The sequence below is a fragment of the Delphinus delphis genome, chromosome 11 (assembly GCF_949987515.2).
Source record: "Delphinus delphis chromosome 11, mDelDel1.2, whole genome shotgun sequence".
Taxonomy (NCBI): domain Eukaryota; kingdom Metazoa; phylum Chordata; class Mammalia; order Artiodactyla; family Delphinidae; genus Delphinus; species Delphinus delphis.
Genome location: NC_082693.1, coordinates 94332398 through 94351009, shown reverse-complemented (window position 1 = coordinate 94351009; position 18612 = coordinate 94332398).

Below are 18612 nucleotides of genomic sequence, written 5' to 3'. Positions count from 1 at the left end.
TACGGGGTGAGGGGGAGGAGACAGCCTATTGAAATGACCTGCGCACGTTCTGGACTGACTACAGTCAGTGCAAGCTTTGAGACTTCGATCAGGAAGAGAACTGATTATTCTGGAAGCAGCTGACAATTTCAGTTTGATGCTGTACTACCCTGAATAAGGCAGACAGGTGCCAGGATCTGTCAGCAAAAGGACCTGTCACAGCATCGATTAAGAGAACTACTGAGCACTCGCCCCTTTGTCGGAGCCCAACATGAAGGCCCTGCAGCAGCAGGAGGCTGAGCAGGAAATTGCCTGGCGAAGATGGATTGAGTAGAGTCATTGTTAGAGCAGAAAGGGCTTTGTGTTGAGCCTTTGGTGTGTGTTCAACTCACCCAGGTCATCCACCTAATATACTCTTGGCACCCCTGCTGCTAATGAAGCAGTCACAGGCAGTGGCACTTAAAAATTGGCCCCTGAAGCCTGACTTCCTGGAAGGCTCCAATAATCTTTTATTGATACAAAACACACCTCCAGGGCAGATCTAAGCTCTCCTAGGCAGAGGCTGCTGAGGGCAGGGACGGAGGGGGGGGTGGGGGGGGCAGGGACGGGGGGCGGGGCTGTAACTACAGCCTATGGGCCTATGGGGACCCAAGAGAGCACTGCTGTGGGGAGCTTTACCATGGTGGAAAATGGACATAACGTGACCTCATGGGTCCCTCTCTCCAGCCTCCGCACCCTGCCTGGTGTTTTCATTTCTACAGCTGAAAAAGCCAAAGCACAGAAGCTACCTGACTTGTGGCAGCCCACAGCTAACAAATGGCAGAGAGGGGATTACAGGTTGAATTGTGACCCGCCCCCCAAAACAAAAGATGTATTGAAGTCCTACCCCCAGTAGCTCAGAATGTGACTTTATTTGGAAATAGGTTGGTAGCAGAGGTAGTTAGTTAAGATGAGGTCATACAGGATTAGGGTGAGCCCTTAATCAAATATGACTGGTGTCCTTATGAGAAGAAAAGGGGCGCGCAGGAGAAGACAGCTGTATGACAAGGAGGCAGATTGAAGTGATGCACCTACTAGCCAAGGGATGCCGGCAAACACCAGAAGCCAGATGAGGCAAGGGAGGATTCTTCCCTACAAGTGTCAGAGGGAGCATGCTGCTGTCGACAGCTTGATTCTGGACTTCTAGACTCCAGAACTATGAGGCAATGCATTTCTGTTGTTTTAAGCCACTCAGTTTGTGGTACTTTTCTGCGGCAGCCCTGGAAACTAATGCAGATGGGAGTGTGGTCTTCCCACTGATGTCAGCAGGACACAGAGGGAGCCATTTGGGATGCTCAGATCGATAGCATCCACACCCACAAGCCCACTTCAGACCCCTCCCATGCATGTGAGAGATGGTTGTCGTGGTGGAAGGTCAACACTGCTTGGAGGGCTTCCAAGGTGGAGCTGACAACTGAAAAGCAGGAGGGCCAAACTTCTGCCTGGAGGGACCCTTTTGAAACCACAGAAATGCGTCTTGGGGGGGGCTCCAAGGAGTTCCAGTTCTTTATGTCTCAGCACAGAAAGAATTCAGCAAGAGACAAAGAGACAGATAAGAAGTGATTTATTAGAATAGGATGCTTGTAAGACTTAAAAGCAGGCGGGCAAGAGGGTGCTGCCCCGAGAACTTAGTGGGCTACAGTTTTATAATCAAAGGAAAAGTGGGGAGAGGGAGAAGACCACCTTCTTCCTCACTCTTGAGTAGATGTCAAGCTTCCATCATCAGTTCCTCCTCCACGTCAGGTGGGGGAGTTTTCTTGTCCCTCCATGGTCAAGCTGGGACTGTCATGGTGCAACAGAAATGGGCAAAAAGTGATAACGTATACTAAAATATGGTAAATCATCTCAGGTTTCAGTATAATGTCACCCTTTCCTTATATTTTTGTTTTTAGTGTGTGCAGAGGAGCGTGCCCTAGGAATCATTAACTTACTGAGCTCACTGGGCAGGACGTGGGTCTCATTCCACTATTGTTTTATTGTCTTGGGGGTGTGTCTCATACTTCTGCTGCATGGTTTTGTTGCTAAGCAAGCCTGCTTGGTTTTGTGGTTAAACAAACCTGCTTTCTTGAGTGATCATTAATTTACAGGGGTCTCCCATGCGTTTTTCTTTACTTACAATCCCCTAGTGGGATTAACTACTTAATCACCTACTTTGTCCCTTTACTCTGTCCCTATCACTTTGAACACCATGCTTTTATAAAGAGAGCAAGCAGATGAGAGTGTTGTAGTTAGGCCCCAGAGAAGCAGCACCTGAGACTGTGATGCTCGTGCAAGGGATTTATCGAGGGAGGGCTCTCAGGAGAAACCTATAAGGGAAAGATGTGGTTTCAGGAGAAGTCTAGCCTCAGCCCGACCCCCGGGGAGCTCTGGAGCATAACTTGTCCCACAGAGGTGGTTCCCCCCAAAAGGCAAGGGGCTGTGGGGTGGCCATAACCTCCCAGCATCTCCTCAGTCAAGAGGGAGCCTTTAGGGGAGGGTGCAGATGTGAGCCATTAGCAGCCAACACCTGCAGCATCTGGGGATGGGGGCAGCCCAGGGCAGCAGTATCAGCTCAGTGCTGGGATGTGGAAGCCAAAGGAGTCCCGGCCCTGCCCCCCACTGGCCGTGCTCAGGCTGTTCCTGTCTGCACACTGTGTTCACTTAGAGATGGGAGGAGATGGGGCCATGGGGGTGGGGGTGCAGGTGGAGAAGGAATAACTGGAAGTTAATCAAGGTCTCTTCTTTCTGATGTGACTCTGGAGGAGTACGGGGCATAGGAGTAAAAAAAACAAACTTGGTGCTGGCAGAATTCGTCCTGGTTTAATGACCAATGTTCCAAGAAGAACAACACAGCCTTTGACTTCTTCTTCTGAAACTCATTTTTTTTTTTTTTTTTTTTTTTGTGGTATGCGGGCCTCTCACTGTTGTGGCTTCTCCTGTTGTGGAGCACAGGCTCCTGACGCGCAGGCTCAGTGGCCATGGCTCACGGGCCCAGCCGCTCTGCGGCATGTGGGATCTTCCCAGACCGGGGCACGAACCCGTGTCCCCTGCATCGGCAGGCGGACCCTCAACCACTTGCGCCACCCGGGAAGCCCTGAAACTCATTATTTAAACTGAAGTTTGACTAGAAGTCAAAATACCTTCAAAAAAGATTTGGATCAGGACTTTCCTGGTGGTGCAGTGGTTAAGAATCCACCTGGGGACAACACAGGGGACACAGGTCTGAGTCCTGGTCTGGGAAGATCCCACATGCCACGGATCAACTAAGCCCGTGTGCCACAACTACTGAGCCTGTGCTCTAGAGCCCGCAAGCCACAACTAATGAGCCCACGTGCTGCAACTACTGAAGCCCACACACCTAGAGCCTGTCCTCCGCAACAAGAGAAGCCACCGCAATGAGAAGCCTGTGCACTGCAACAAAGAGTAGCCTCCACTCACCACAACTAGAGAAAGCCCACGCGCAGCAATGAAGACCCAACACAGACAAAAGTAAAAAAAAATTAATAAATAAATTTATAAAAAAAGAAAATACTGTTCTTCCCTCTATTGAATCATCTTGGCCCCCTTGTTGAAAATCATTTGACCATATACAAGGGCTTACAAAGGTTTATTTCTGGGCTCTCTAGTTCATTCCATTGGCCTATACATCTGTGTTTATGCCAGGACCACATTCTTTTTATGACTGTAGCTTTATAGTAAGTTTTAAAATCAGGAAGTGGAAAACCTCCAGCTTTGTTCTTCTTTTTCAAGATTTCAGGGTCCCTTGAGGATCCATATGAACTTTTGGATGGATTTTTCAATTTCTACAAAAAAACATTGTCAGGATTTTGATAGGGATTGCATTGAATCTGTAGATCAATTTGGGTAGCATGGACACCTTAATCACAGGAAGTCTCCCAATCCATGAACATGGGATGTCTTTCCACTCATTAGTATCTTCTTTAATTTCTTTCTGGAACATATTGTAGTTTTCATTATGTAAGTTTTTCACCTCCCTGCTTAAATTTATTCCTAAGGATTTTATTCTTTTTGATGCTATTGTAAATGGAATTGTTTTCTTAATTTCCTTTTAGGATTCTTCATTACTAGTGTATCGAAACAACCAATTTTTGTGTTGATTTTGTATCCTGAAACTTTGCTATATTTATTAGTTCTAACAGGTTCTGTGTGTGTGTGTGTGTGTGTGTGTGTGTGTGTGTGTGTGAAAGTTTTTTGAATTTTCCAGTTGATGAGGAAAGCAATGAATGTAGATCTTCTTCTACCCACCAGAGTCTCAATGGAGGACACACTGGGTAAATGACTTCCACGGAGGACTGAAGCTGGGAGGATGTGCGGGCCTTCCATTCTTTTAGGTAATCCATATGTTGTCCTTGAGCTTGACCATAAAGTGGTGTCAATTTAGAGCCCCTGTGTATAGCCCCTTTTAGATTACTTTTGCTTGCATGTTTTTACTGGCTTATTTAATGATGTCGAATATGTAATACACTCCTGTGGTACAAAATTCAGAAGGTACAAAAGATTGTATAATGAAAAGTCAGTCTCTTACTTCTATTGCCCTCCACCCAGTTCCCCTCCCCCAAAGTAAGCATTATTACTAGTTTCTTGTGATTCCTTTCAGGAGTGATCTAGGGCATATACAAGCATTTGAGTTCATATGCCCTTTTTTCATCTATAGATATTGCTCTGCCCCTTGCTTTTTTCACTTCCCAGTATATCTTGGAGATTGTTTTAGATGAGTCCTAAATTGCTCCTCTTTCTTCTTAATAGCTGTATAATATTCCATTGGATGTTTGTACCTTAGTGTGCTTGATGGACATTTAAGCTATCTTTAATTTCTGATACTACAAACAGCACGGAATGAATATTAGGATTACACTTGAATGACATTTCAGTGCCCCTGAGAGCCTCCATCACCTTCTACATCTCAAGGTCATCTTTAGGTGAACCGGGGGAAGAATCCTCCCAAATTTCAGTACCAAGGTTAAAGTGGTGCTTCTCCTGAGAAGTTCTGGTTTTCTTCATCTTGTGGGCTCTGTAGTTCGTGTATCGGTTTGTTGTTCACGCTTTACTTTGGTGACTAGGGTTCTCAGAACGAAGCTTATGGGCCTTGTTAGCAACTGTACAGGACTATTTATTATACATTTATGGATACTAATCTTACTCCTAGTTTCATTACCTTCCCTCCCTTTATTTTTCTTTCACTTCAATTCCCAGAGCTATCTGTTTTATTCCTTGACATTGCACACATTTTTCTAAGCCGTCTCCAGTTTTTCAGGTAATAAAGTGAGTACAAATAAATATACACGTACATAAACATATCCATCATACATAAATAAAATACAAATTTGAGTCGAGTATTCAGAGGCAGACTTGACCTCTCTTCAACCCGTCCAATCCAGGGAGGTACACAGGCTCCCCTTCCCTGAGCCTCTCAGGGGATCCCCTCCCCCCAAGCAGTCCCTCTTCAGCTGTCCCTGTGGCCTAGCAACCTGCTTTCTATTTGCTGCAGGTTCTAGTCCATCAGAGTGCTTCCAGGCCCTCCTGCCCCAGACAAAGGCAGAGGAGAAATCTGCTTCCACTCTCACACTCTGTAAAACCTTCACACAGAGCAGGGAAGCAGGGGAGGGGGAGGAGAGAACTCTGGCGGCTGCCCCCTGCCCTGCCTCAGCGCCCCCCGCCTTGCCTCTCTGGTGTCCTGTTAGGGCAGCTGCCCACCCTCGTGCCATCTTTCAGCTACCAGCCCCAGTGGCTGCATCCCACCTGCTAGCGTTCTTTTGCATTAGTGTGAGAAAGCAATTTGCATCCAACCAGCAGGATTAAGACAGATGGAGGCAGCCTGCCTTCTCATCTCAGAAACCCCTTTCATCTTGTGGAGGCCACTGTGCAGAAGGCGGATCGAGCGGTTTTGTTTTAATGTGGCCCCTGCAGGCTGAGTTTCAGATCTGTGGTCCGTCTGCCTTAGAGACACCGGGTGAGCGTACAGCTGGGAATGCTGCAGGCTGAGGACCCAACACCCTTGAACCCTTCCCACATGGCCTCTACCTCCTGCACGGGGCGGCTGTTTTAAGTCAGAGGGAGGACCGGGTCTGTTTCCAATACCTGGGGTGGGCGTGGGGCACCAGAGCAGTGCTATGGAAAATGGGACCCAGGTCTCAGATGCATGTGGACTGCTGCTCTCTCCCAGGGTTTCTCCTCTGGGATGGAAAGCTATCAGAAGAGTGGAGAAGCCAAGAGCTGGGCCTGTCCCAGAGTTGAGTGCCATCTTTGCCAACCTCAGTGTCTTTACCTGCAAAATAGGTATTTACTATTACTGGGCTCTCAGAGTTGTTGGGAGAATTAAATAATAATAGCTGGTGCTTTAATAGCTCTCATGACATGCCAGTCATTCCAAGTGTTTTACATATAAGAACTCATTTAATCCTTACAACACCCTTGGCTATTACTCTCCCCATTTTTCAGAGGAGGACACTGAGGCTCAGAGAGCTTAAGCAGTTTGTCCAAGTTCACAAAGCTGGTGAGTGACAGAGCTGAGATTTGAACCCAAGTAATCTGGCCCCAGAGTCTATGCCCTTAGGCACTGGGGCTTTAAGACCTGGGGCAGGGCTTCCCTGGTGGCGCAGTGGTTGAGAGTCCGCCTGCCGATGCAGGGGACACGGGTTCGTGCCCCGGTCTGCGAAGATCCCACATGCCGCGGAGTGGCTGGGCCCGTGAGCCATGGCCGCTGAGCCTGCGTGTCTGGAGCCTGTGCTCCGCAACGGGAGAGGCCACAACAGTGAGAGGCCCGTGTACCGCTAAAAAAATAAAAATTAAAATTAAAAAAAAAGACCTGGGACAGTGCCTGGCACCAGGAGGCACTCATCAAAGGTAGATCATGTTCTGGTATCTGAGTCACTGAGCAAGTTTCCTCGCTCCACCTGGGAGGGGAGCTCCAGCAGCAGTGATCCAGGTGACTCTCTGGCCACCTCACCATCTCCTTCCCCTGGCTGGCAGCCCTTCCAGTCATCCAGGTGCTGCTTCCATCCATGCGCTTAGCATCTGAGGCTGCTGGCAGCTCTTCCCTCCCATATCCCAGCACTTAACATAGTTCTTGATATATAATGGCTGCTTAATGTTTACATAAAGGTTGTTTCTTCTTTGTTTTGCACTGGAGCCGTGAGGTTCATTGGGGAGGCGGTGAGCCTATCGCTGGGTGGCCTTGCCCTCCTCCTGGTGGCCTGGGCCAGGGACCGTCCTTTCTAATCTGTTCTTCTGCCTTGTCAGCTCCTGTCTCAAGCAGGCTGTTTTGAGGGCCTTTAAAAAATATCTTTATAACTATTATTGTCTTCCAGCACAAAGCAAACCATGCTTTTTAAAAAGGAATTAGAACATTATGGAAACCTTGAAAATGAAAGTCCTCTATAACCTGCTCTTCTAAGTGTGCTTCCTGGTTTGGCATCACCTGGGAACTTGTCAGAAATGCAGAGTCTCAGGCCCCTCCCACCCTGACCCGCCGAACGAGAACCTGCATTTAACCGGATCCCACTGACTCACAGGCACCTGAGAGCGTGAAGAGCTGGCTGCAACCCTCCTCCCCACAAGCCCAGCTAAGACAACAGTGCCACTGGTTTTGTGTACACTTAAGAGCCTTTTATTTTTTATTATAAATTTATTTTTTTTATTTATTTACTTTTGCCTGCATTAGGTCTTCATTGCTGCATGCAGGCTTTCTCTAGTTGTGGTGAGTGGGGGCTACTCTCTGTTGCGGCAGGCAGCCTTCTCATTGCGGTGGCTTCTCTTGTTGCGGAGCACGGGCTCTAGGTGCACGGGCTTCAGTAGTCGTGGCACATGGGCTCAGTAGTTGTGGCACACGGGCTTAGTTGCTCTGCGGCACGTGGGATCTTCTGGGACCAGGGCTCGAACCTGTGTCCCCTGCGTTGGCAGGCGGATTCTTAGGCACTGCGCCACCAGGGAAGTCCCAAGAGCCTTTTAAAAAGTGCACTCTTCTAACCTCTTCCAGTAATTACCTGCAGTTTTCAGGCCTCATCTAAAACCAAAATCCTCGTCAACGTCATTCAGCAGGAAGCTAATAAAGACATCATTATCTTGTCTGCCGGCCGCCACTCTTGCCCACTCTCCAACCCCAGCAGCCATGGTGATGGTTCTAAAACATAAACCAGATCACATCACTCTCCCACTTAGACGCCTGCGGTGCCTAAGGGTAGGTGCCTTTCCACCGCCCTGGGAGCACGGTCGCCCGCCCTCTACTTCCTGCTCTCTGCTCCTGACACGTTGACCTTCTCTCTTGGTCTCTCTGGGTCTTTGCACTCTGCTTCTGTGCCTGGATGTCCTTTCCTCCTTCCTCCCTGGCTGGTTCCTTTTCATCCTTCACATCTCAGCTTAAATGTCACCTCCTCAGAGGCTTGAGATGAAATGACCACGTGGGGAAAGCACGCCCTTGCTGCCAGTGCTCTTTATCACAGCTCATGTCCATCACCAGCCGTGGTCAGGACTGTCTCCCTGGAGGAGTGTAAACCGCACGAGGGCAGGGATCGTCCTGCCCGCTCACTCTCTCTTGGATCGCAGTACTTGACACAGCATTTCACTAAATATCTGTTTGAATGAATGCCTGCTTTCTGGAGACCAGGCATATGAGTGTCATCACCTTGTTTGTACTGACTTGTTGAAATTATAAAAATAATAGATGCTAATTTATATTTTTAAAAACTCTGCAGGAAGGAATAAATGAAAAGTAACATCCTTTTTCCCCTCAGCTCCTTCCAGCTGCATAAGTAAACACCGATAACAGCTTGTTTTGTCAGCTTCCGAAACTGTAGAACACTTTAAAGCCACACTAATAAGATCACGCTAGAATTATTAATTCTGTTCTTCAACTTGCTTTTCGTTAAAATTGTGGTAAAATCCACATACCATAAAATGTACCGTGTTAACCATTTTTAAGCGTACAGTTCAGTCGGGTTAAGTATATTCAGGTTATGTGTGGCCAGCCGGCCTCCAGAACTTTTTCATCTTGCAGAACTGAAACTCTACCCCTATGAAACTCTAACTCCCCATTTTGCCTCCCCCAGTCCCTGGCAACCACCCTTCTACTTTCCGTTTCTATGAGTTGGAACTACTGGCTTTTTGAACTTAGCTATACATCTTCCCACCGGCGCCTGTGGGATCTAGCTCGCTGTTCCTACAGCCACATAGTATTCCTCAGAGGCTACAGCTGATATTTAACCAGTGATATGAAGGTGGCTCCTGGTTTGGGGTGACTACAAACAATGCTGCAACACCAGGGTTAAACCCCCAGACCCGGGAGGTCAAAGGGTACACACTTCCATTCTGCCAAACTGCAGTGCAAGGAATCTAACCAGTGAAGCCTCCGACCCACAGAGGAAGAGGGGGCTCTTCCCAATGCAAACCAAGTAAATACCGTCCCATCCCAGGGACAGGCCTTGAAGGGAGGGCAGAAGCCTAGGGGGTGAGCTGGTGATAGAGCTGCTAGGTGTATACACAGGAGGGAGTCAAGTTCAAAAGCCATATAATGAGTTGACTTGGGAAGGAGCTCGTTGCTGTGGCAACCCGATTCCCCTGCTGTCGGGAGCTGGTTTCTCCTTCCTTCTGCACCTGGTAGGAGTGCCTCCCCTCTCAACATTACTTGAGAAAGACAAAGTTCGGTGACCTCAACTTTCGGTGAGGTCAGTGCACCGTTTCCGACAGTGACTCCCCGTCACTGACGCACTGTGATTCTCAGATGTCCTCTCCAGGCGAGGAGCTGGCTGGGCCCCATTCCCTGGACAGATGTCCCGGGTATGTCGCCTAAGACCCTGATGTAATGGGGCTCCCAGTGGTGCCAGGTGGGCCGAGCCCCCGGGGAGACTTTTCTGTTCCCTTCCCAAGAAAAGGTTTGAATGCCAAAGGTCAAGGTCAGGGGACGCTTGCTTGAGCAGGCCTCTTAAACCAGTCTTGGGTTGTGAGTCACTTTGCTCTGCTTCCTCCAGGGTTGTTAACCCTGAAAGTGCTGATTGGGATAGAGCTGGGAGAGGGGGTGGCGGATGGATGACAGAATTAAGTTAAATTATTTTCACCTGTTCCTGCATCCCTGCTAGACACACGGTTTACATGCTCTCCTCCGATCCCTTTAACCTCTCAGTAAGGTGGGAATTATCATCCCCAACACTGTAAGAGTGAAACCTGAGGCTCCAAAGCTTAAGTACTTTGCCCAAGATCTCAGAGCAGGAGTATGAATGGGCCACTGCCTGCATCTCAAGGTCATGGTCCCCGACCCCCCAACCCCCCCTCCAGGGGGACAATTTAGAGATGTGAACCAGGCAGCAGAGGGCCGGCTCCTTCTCTGGGACGTGATGGCAGCCAGCTTTAAAGCTCCCCCTAAGCAAAGGGGTCTTGACCCACCAGCGTCCCCTGTCCCTTCGTCCTTTAATCAGGCAGTAGGCTAAGTGGGGAACACATGGGATCCATAGCAGCTGTGGCTCCTGACCTGGTCTGAACCCCAGCCTCAAAACAGAAATATAGGGAAACAGTGCCTCTGGGTCTTGTTTGTTTGTTTTTTGTGCAAACACCTAGTGCTGTGGGGAGGATTAAGTGAACCGAGGGGCAGGCTCCCATGCCGTCTCTTTTCTATTAAACTCCAACAGCCCAGGTCTCCATCCCGGGCTTGGCGGCCTTTCCCACTCCCTCTCACCTGTGCTTCCCCTCAGCCTCTGGGGTATATGACAATATTGATTTGTACTCTTGAATTTGACATCCTCTCCCAGAGTCAGCCATCCCCGGAGCCATTCCCAGGAGAATCGTGTTCCACTCGCACACATTTCATCTTCGCATCCCAAGCCCCCAAGAACCCTTTTCCACGAGCTTCCCCCCACTTCTCCGGCAGCTGCGGAAATGTTGCTCCCAGCCTTTGGAGCACTGCCTGGGTGACAGTGGCCTGGGTAGCAGAAGCACAGATTAGTATTCAAGGAAAAATGCCAGGACAAATGTAGCTTCTGTTTCCTGTGACTGAGCTGAGGAACCCCTGTTCAACTGCGGGGAAGTGGGAAGGAACCCTAATTTGCCGATTTGTGGCGCTACAGCGTCTTCCAGCTTAAACCGTCTCTCTGGGATGACTCAGTCTCTGTAGGCTACATGCTCAGTCCTTTAAGTTTCCCCTCCTTTCTGCTGCCACTGTCCATGATGGTGGTGGCCAGGTCTGCCAAGAGGTGGGCCTTCCGGAGTGCCCTGCTGACACCCACTGCTGGAATCATGCCCCATGCATGAGGGCCGCACAAGAGTGGTCTCTTTTTCCTGCCCTGAGACTCCGAGGGCTCCCAGGTCCTTCGGCACCTCCACATCTCCTTGCCGGACAGTTATTTCAGGATCCCCTGCAGCCATGGGGAGCAGGTCATTCATCTGGCCATTTCCCCACCTCCATGTGGCTCTTCTGCGCCCCCTGACCGGCTGGACACAGGTCTCGCCCAATATGGGTCTCCTCCCAGGTATTCAAATGGGAAAGAGGCTCAAGGAACAAGTGCTTTTAGCTGTCCCCTCAACCCCTGGCTTTGGCCAGAAGGAGGATTGAGACCACATGTGGGACCACCTGTGTCCCTTGCCCCTGCCTTCCTTCACGGCTGTCCTGGGGCCGTACCCACCACATCATATCCTGATTTCCTTCACTCCAAGCTCATTACAAAACTCTGGGTGACCTAGTCAACCAGGCCTGGCTCTGGGTATGTTAATGTATGCTTCAGTTATTTAGAAAATCCTTTTCTCTCTTGACGAAGATTGGCTTTCAAGGTTATTCCCTTGTTTTACACTCAAGAATATTTTTTTGGGTGTTCAGAGCTGAGCGCTTCCTCTTTGCATTCCTAATCTTCCCCAGGCAGAAGAGGAGGGAAGTCACCCGGGAAAGCACATGGATGTCTTTCAACGGGCATCTCCCCTGCCCACCCACTTACGCTGAAGCGTGTTTGAGGTCCTCCCAGCCCTGAAGTTCTGTGAGTCTGTGCATTCTGTCCTTTCAACCCTGTTGATGTAGGACCAACTGTTTCACTAGCAGTTTTTTTTTCAAGGACCTTTCCTTTAAACGATATTGCTTTAGTTTCTGCCATAGCTGTCCTCCCCTGTATAGTCAAACTTCCTGGGAGAGTTGTTCCTACTGCTTCAGAACCCACCAAGGTCAACCAGCAACCTCTCTATTTCTAAGTCCAAGCCCTGGATTCATTTTCTAGGGCTGCTGGGACAGAGTACCACAAACTTGATAGCCTAAAACAAAAAAATGATAGAAGAGACAAATGTATTCTCTTACAGTTCTGGAGGCCAGAAACCCTAAATCAAGTTGTTGGACAGGATAGGTTCCTTCTGGAACCTTCCGAGGGAGAAGCCATCCCACACCTCTCTCCCACTTCTGGTGTCCCTTGGCTCAGGGATGCATCACTCCAGTCTCTGCATCAGGCTTCATGTGGTTGCCCTGGGTGTGTCTCTGTGTCTCAAATCTCCTTTTCTTTTAATAAAAATCCAAAGACATCACTGGGTTTAGGACCCACCCTAGATCCAGGATGATCTCATCCTGAGATCCTTAACTTCATTGTATCTGCAAAGATCCAATTTCCAAAAAGGTCGAAGTCCCAGGTGTTGAGGGTTAAGACTTGGACATATCTTTGTGGAAGACACCATTCAGCCCATGTTGTCAGCCCTCAGCTTGACCTTTCTGCAGCATTTGGCACTCTTGCACACTTTCTCTTGGAAACTGTCCTTCCCACTGGCTTCCAGGATGCCAGGCTCTCCAAGTTACCCTCCTACCTCTCTGGCTGATCCTCCACAAGCTCCTCTACTGGTTCCTCTTCTTCTGCCCAGCCCTGCAAGGTGAAGGTCCCTAAGATTCTGTCCTGTCCTTAGCTCTTTTCTCCTCTCAGTCTCCCTCAGCCAATCACATTTGTTCCCACAGCCTTCAACAAAGAGAGCGGAGTCATCCTGGGATGTAAGAGGCCACATTATTGCAAATTTTAGGGCTAGGATGGGTCTTTGACTCAACCTGATGGTAATGGGACAGGAATATTATAGGGTCAGAAGAGAGACAAAAGGGACATAAGAAGATTTCTCTGGTCTTGGTGTTTGGGATGGATTGGATTGGAGAAAGAGATTAGAAAACTGGGGACCCTTTGGCAAGTTACAGCTATAATCCAGGTATGTGATGAGAAGGGCTTAGACTAGGATGCTACCAAGAGAGAGAGGGGAGAAGAGAATTCATGTTTCACGGGACATCTGTTGTTTGCCACTTTATATATGCTTCAATTCTCACAACAACCCTGCAAGGAATATAGTCTTACTTCCATGTTACAGAATAAAAAAGCTCAGAGAGGGCTTCCCTGGTGGCGCAGTGGTTGGGAGTCCGCCTGCCGATGTAGGGGACACAGGTTCGTCTCCCGGTCCGGGAAGATCCCACATGCTGCGGAGCGGCTGGGCCTGTGGCCATGGCCGCTGGGCCTGCGCGTCCAGAGCCTGTGCTCCGCCACGGGAGAGGCCACAGCGGTGAGAGGCCCGCGTACCACAAAAAAAAAACAAAAACTCAGAGAGGTTAAGTGACATGTCCGAGGTCACACAGCAAGTTAGTGGCCATGCTGGCGTATAAACCCAGCTGTCTCTGAGTCTGGAAATCAGACGGAAGGAATGAATCTGTGAAATCATTTAATATAAGGCTTGGCAGGACTTTCTGATGGAACAGATATAGGGGGTGAAAAAGAGCAAGGGATGTAATTTTGGAGGGTGAGTTAGTGTGGGTGGTCAGTGGTAGGAAGATAATGAAAATATGGTTTCCATCATATTGAGTCCAGGAAGGGAGAGATGTCAAGTGGACAGGTGGAAATATTGGACTGGGGTCAGGAAGGGAGATAGGGATTTGAGGGGCACCAGTAAAAAGAGGGGGTGGTCTACCGAGTAGTCAAGGGGCTGGAGGTGAGGACAGAGGCTGTGACTGGTGATCGTGGGAGTGCCCCGCCTGCTTCATCTAAAAGGTACTGCTGCATTTAAGGTTCCCTCCCCACGTCCTTAAGAAAGATATTGTCTTCCTTTCTGATTTCTTCCTCTTAACGCCATTTCTCAAGAGGGAAGGAGAGTTGGGGAGGCACTAAAGGTAACGGAGCTCCCAGCAAAGCTCTTGTTGGCAGGCAGCCGCGGGAGCAGGTGGGCGGCTGCAACTTCCCTGGCTCCACTGGTGTGGAGGGTGACTGGTAGCAGGGCAGGGGGAGCTGATCCAGGGAGTGCCAGGCAGTAAGGAGGCAGCAGGGTAGTCTGTGCTCCAAATCCACTCGTCTGACAAGTTAGAGCTTTGTCAAGTGTTGGTAACGGAGCTGGCTGGCGTTTGAGGCTTCAGCAATTTTTTTTTTTTTTTTTTAAATGAGATCCAGGAGAGACCAGGATGGAAAGACAGCAGAACCACTATGAACCAAACTCTTGTTTTTCCCTTTTGCAATGAGCTGGTTTGCCCCCAGGCGGCTGTTGCAACCACATAATTGCAACCAGAATTCTTTTTTTTTTTTTTTCCAAAGGGCTCCATCCCAGACACCATGCATTCTGCCACTTCTGCACTTCTGCCCTTTTTTAAAAAAAAAAAAATTATTTTTAGAAATATTTATTTATTTATCATCTCCCTATCCTTATTTGGCTGTGCCCAGTCTTAGTTGCAGCACGCGGGATCTTCGTTGCCCTGTGCTGAATCTTTACTTGCACCATGTGGGATCTTTTACTTGCAGCAAACGGGTTCTAGTTCCTTGACCAGGGATCGAACCTGCCCCCCTGCATTGGGAGTGTGGAGTCTTAACTGCTGGACCACCAGGGAAGTCCTGCACCCAGAGTTCTTTCTTGTTCCACATTACAAAACAGATTCCAGGAGGACCTGAGAACACAGTGTGTATCCAGCTGAGACATCCCCTGGGTTCCTCCATATCAGGGCGTCCACTGGCATTCTCTTAAACTCCCCCCAAGCACAGGGCTCTTGCACAGATAAGGCCCCCTCCCCTCCTTACCCTTCAGAGCTCAGTGGGTGAAATGTCCCTACTTTTGCCAGGCCTTCCCTGACCTGCCTGAACAGCTTACCCCTCGCCCACGCACTGATTCTCATACCTCCCCTTCGTAATTTCACATTTCTCCACGAGATTATCTGATGAACGTTCGCCCTCACTGCGGTTGGAAGCTCGGCAAGGGCGGGGACCCTGCCCGCTTTTGCTCTGACAGTAAGCGTGGTGCCTGCTCACAGCCATCTGGGGCCTTCCGTCTGACTTTGCTCTCAGACATCCAGATTCCTCCATTACCAGGGCTCCTCCTCGGGCACTGGGGAGGAGGTTATAAACCCTCCAAACTTATTTGCAGTGTTTTATGCGCATGTGCAAATGTGCACTCGGGGGAAGGATCCAGAGTTTTCATCAGATTCGAGGTTAAAGATCGTTTCCTGTGCAGAATCCTCCACAGTAATCACCGGGCTTCCTGGCTGGCCTCTCAATCTTCCTTGATTCTCCTACCTGTCCTTTGCCTGTTCTCTTTTCCATGCCACCCTCTCTAATTATTGAGACCCTACCTGGTGGGTTATCTGTTGCCTTTGTTTGCCCATCATCCTTCTATCATTCTTTCTACTTAAGGCAATATAAATTCTCTTTTTCTTTTAGGAACTGCAACACACACACACACACACACACACACACACACACACACACAGTGGGGCTGCCAGTGAAATGACCCCACTCGGGTGAGTATGTGACCTATTCTAGCCAATAAAAGTGTCTCATGTCCCCAGATCTCATGCTGAGTTGGGTGGAAGTGGGAAGGTGTGTAACTCACACGTGACCACTCAGAAGCTTTTTCGGATTTTGAAACAGATGTTGGAGGGAAAGGTGGCAAGGACATGGCAGGTGGCAGGACAGAACTCCTGGCTAATTCTTGGAGCTGCTGCCTGTGAGGATAATGCAAGTTCACACCCCTGCTGGTGGCCACCTTTGCTACCACATCAGGGGACATCCCTTGAGAAGGAGGCCAACCAAGAGGAAAACTGAGCTGAGTGAGAGAGAGAAAGAGGGTGTGGGGAAGAGAGAAAGGGAGAGTCCATACTGATGGCAGAGCTTTTGAGCTGTTGGATCCAGTCATGACTGAAAGCCTTAGCAATCCCTGAAATTTTCCACTTAAAAGGCCAGAATTGTGCTTCCCTGGTGGCGCAGTGGTTAAGAATCCGCCTGCCAATGTAGGGGACACAGGTTTGAGCCTTGGTCCGGGAAGATCCCACATGCCATGGAGCAACTAAGCCCGTGTGCGCCACAACTACTGAGCCTGTGCTCTAGAGTCCGCGAGCCACAAATACTGAGTCCACGTGCCACAACTACTGAAGCCTGCGCACCTAGAGCCCGTGCTCCACAACAAGAGAAGCCACTGCAATGAGAAGCCCACACACCACAACGAAGAGAAGCCCCTGCTCGCCATAACTAGAGAAAGCGTGTAGCAGCGAAGACCCAATGCAGCCAAAAAAAAAAAAAAGACAAAGGCCAGTATGTTCCCTATCTTTTTGCTCAAATCAATTGAGTTGGATTTCTATCATTTACAACTAAAAAGGCTCTTACCAATTGTCTTAGCTTGGGCTGCTAAAACAAAATACCATAGACTCTGTGGCTTAAACAACACACGTTTATTTCTCACAGTTTTGGAGGCTGGAAGGCCAAGATCAAAGTGCCGGCTGATTTATTTCCTGGTGAGAGCTCTCTTCCTGGCTTGCAAATGGTTGCCTTCTCACTGTGTCCTCACATGGCCATTCCTTGGGGTGTGCAGGTGGAGAGAGAGAGAAGCAAGCTCTCTGGTGTCTCATGACCTCATCCAAGGCACCATTTACAAATGCCATCACATGGGTTAGGGCCTCAACACATGAATTTTGGGTGAAGACAAGTCAGCCCATAACACCAATACTCCAACTTAATCTTTCAAATGTTCGTATCTTTCTGGACTTCCCTGACGGTCCAGTGGTTAAGACTCTGCACTTCCACTACAGGGGGCAGGGGTTTGATCCTTGGGTGGGGAACTAAGATCCCACATGCTGAGTGGCAAGGCCAAAAAAAAAATTGTTCATATCTTTCTTATCAGGACTTCCTAGTTGCAAATAATAGAAAGCCCAACTGAAGTGGCTGTTAAAGGGAATTTATTGGTTCATATAATCAAATGGTTTAAGAGTATCTTAACTTCAAGCAAGGCTTGATCAAGTCCCCAACAACATCACCTGATTCTCACACTTTCTCTTTCAGCTCTGATTCTTCTGAGCTGGCTCCAGTCTCAGGAGGGCTTTGCCCAAGCAACCCCAAGGTGGTTGCCGGCAGCTCATGGAGCTGTGTGCTTCTCAGGTCAAGTCTAGGAGGGGGATGGGAGAGGCTCTACCAATAGCTCCAAACAAAGAATAAAGACCTTCCTTCCCAGAAATCCTGGCTAATGACTTTTTACATCCCATTGATTGCTCTTGCCTCCCTGGATGAACCAGTGTGGCCAGGGAGATGGGATACGGTGATTGGTTAAAGCCAGGTGGGGCCCATCTGTGGAGGTGGGGCTGGGGTCTGTACTTCCTAAACCAGGAAAGTTTAGGTTGGAAGCTTAGGATGTTATCGGGAGGGTTAACAGAACAGTCGCTTAAACAGATAGGGATTTATTTTCTTGCACACCTAGCAGCCTCGAGGTTGGTGTTGGTTCAGCAAGTCAGTGATGCCCTTGGGAACACATGCTCTCTCTGTCTTCCTGACTCATCAGCCTTAGAGCATTGCTTTGCATTCTCGTATTTGTCACCTCGTGATCCCAAGAGAGTGGCTGCAGCTCCAGATGATGCATCTGCATTCAAGGCAGGGAGAAAGGAGGAAGAGCCCAGATGCTACCAACCTGATCTGTTTCCTTTAGTCAGGAAAGCAAAACCTTTTCCAGAAGTCCCCACAGCAGACTTCTGCTTAGGTCCTGTTTTTGTTTTGATTTTTCTTAAAAGACACATTTCTTAAGGAACCACACAGGTAGAAGAGGAACACAATTTTGCATTTTCCCCATTCAAAGTGGACGATGTTGCATCTCAGCATTTCATAAAGCCTATTTTTTTTTTTTTTTTGGCCGTGCCACACGGCATGAGGGATCTTAGTTCCCCTACCAGGGATCAAACCCATGCCCCCTGCAGTGGAAGCTTGGAGTCTTAACCACTGGATCACCAGGGAAGTCCCTGCAGCTCAGCATTTCAAATGAAGATGTCAAATACAAAACTGAGTGAAACATTGCATGCATCTCTCCTGCTGAAAACGAGATCGTATGTGGACCCTTAGCTGCAAGGGAGGTTGGGAAAGCAGGAAAGAGGGCTGTCCAATAGGGTTAGACTAATCATGATGCATACCCTGGGGGGAGAGGGAGCATGTGCATTGGTGGTGGAGGGTCCCCAATACCGACAGCAATGTTCCTTAAACACACGCAGCTTTTCCCACCTCTACATATTAGCTCAGGTGTTTTCCACCTGCCTGAAACTTGCTCTTCCCCTTGTCAACGTCCTATCTACACTTCAAAATCTCTTCCACATGCCCTGAATCTCCAGTGAGAAGTGAAGCCTTCTTCAGCCTCTCCGAGCATCTTCTGCCTTTGTTCTGGGACCTA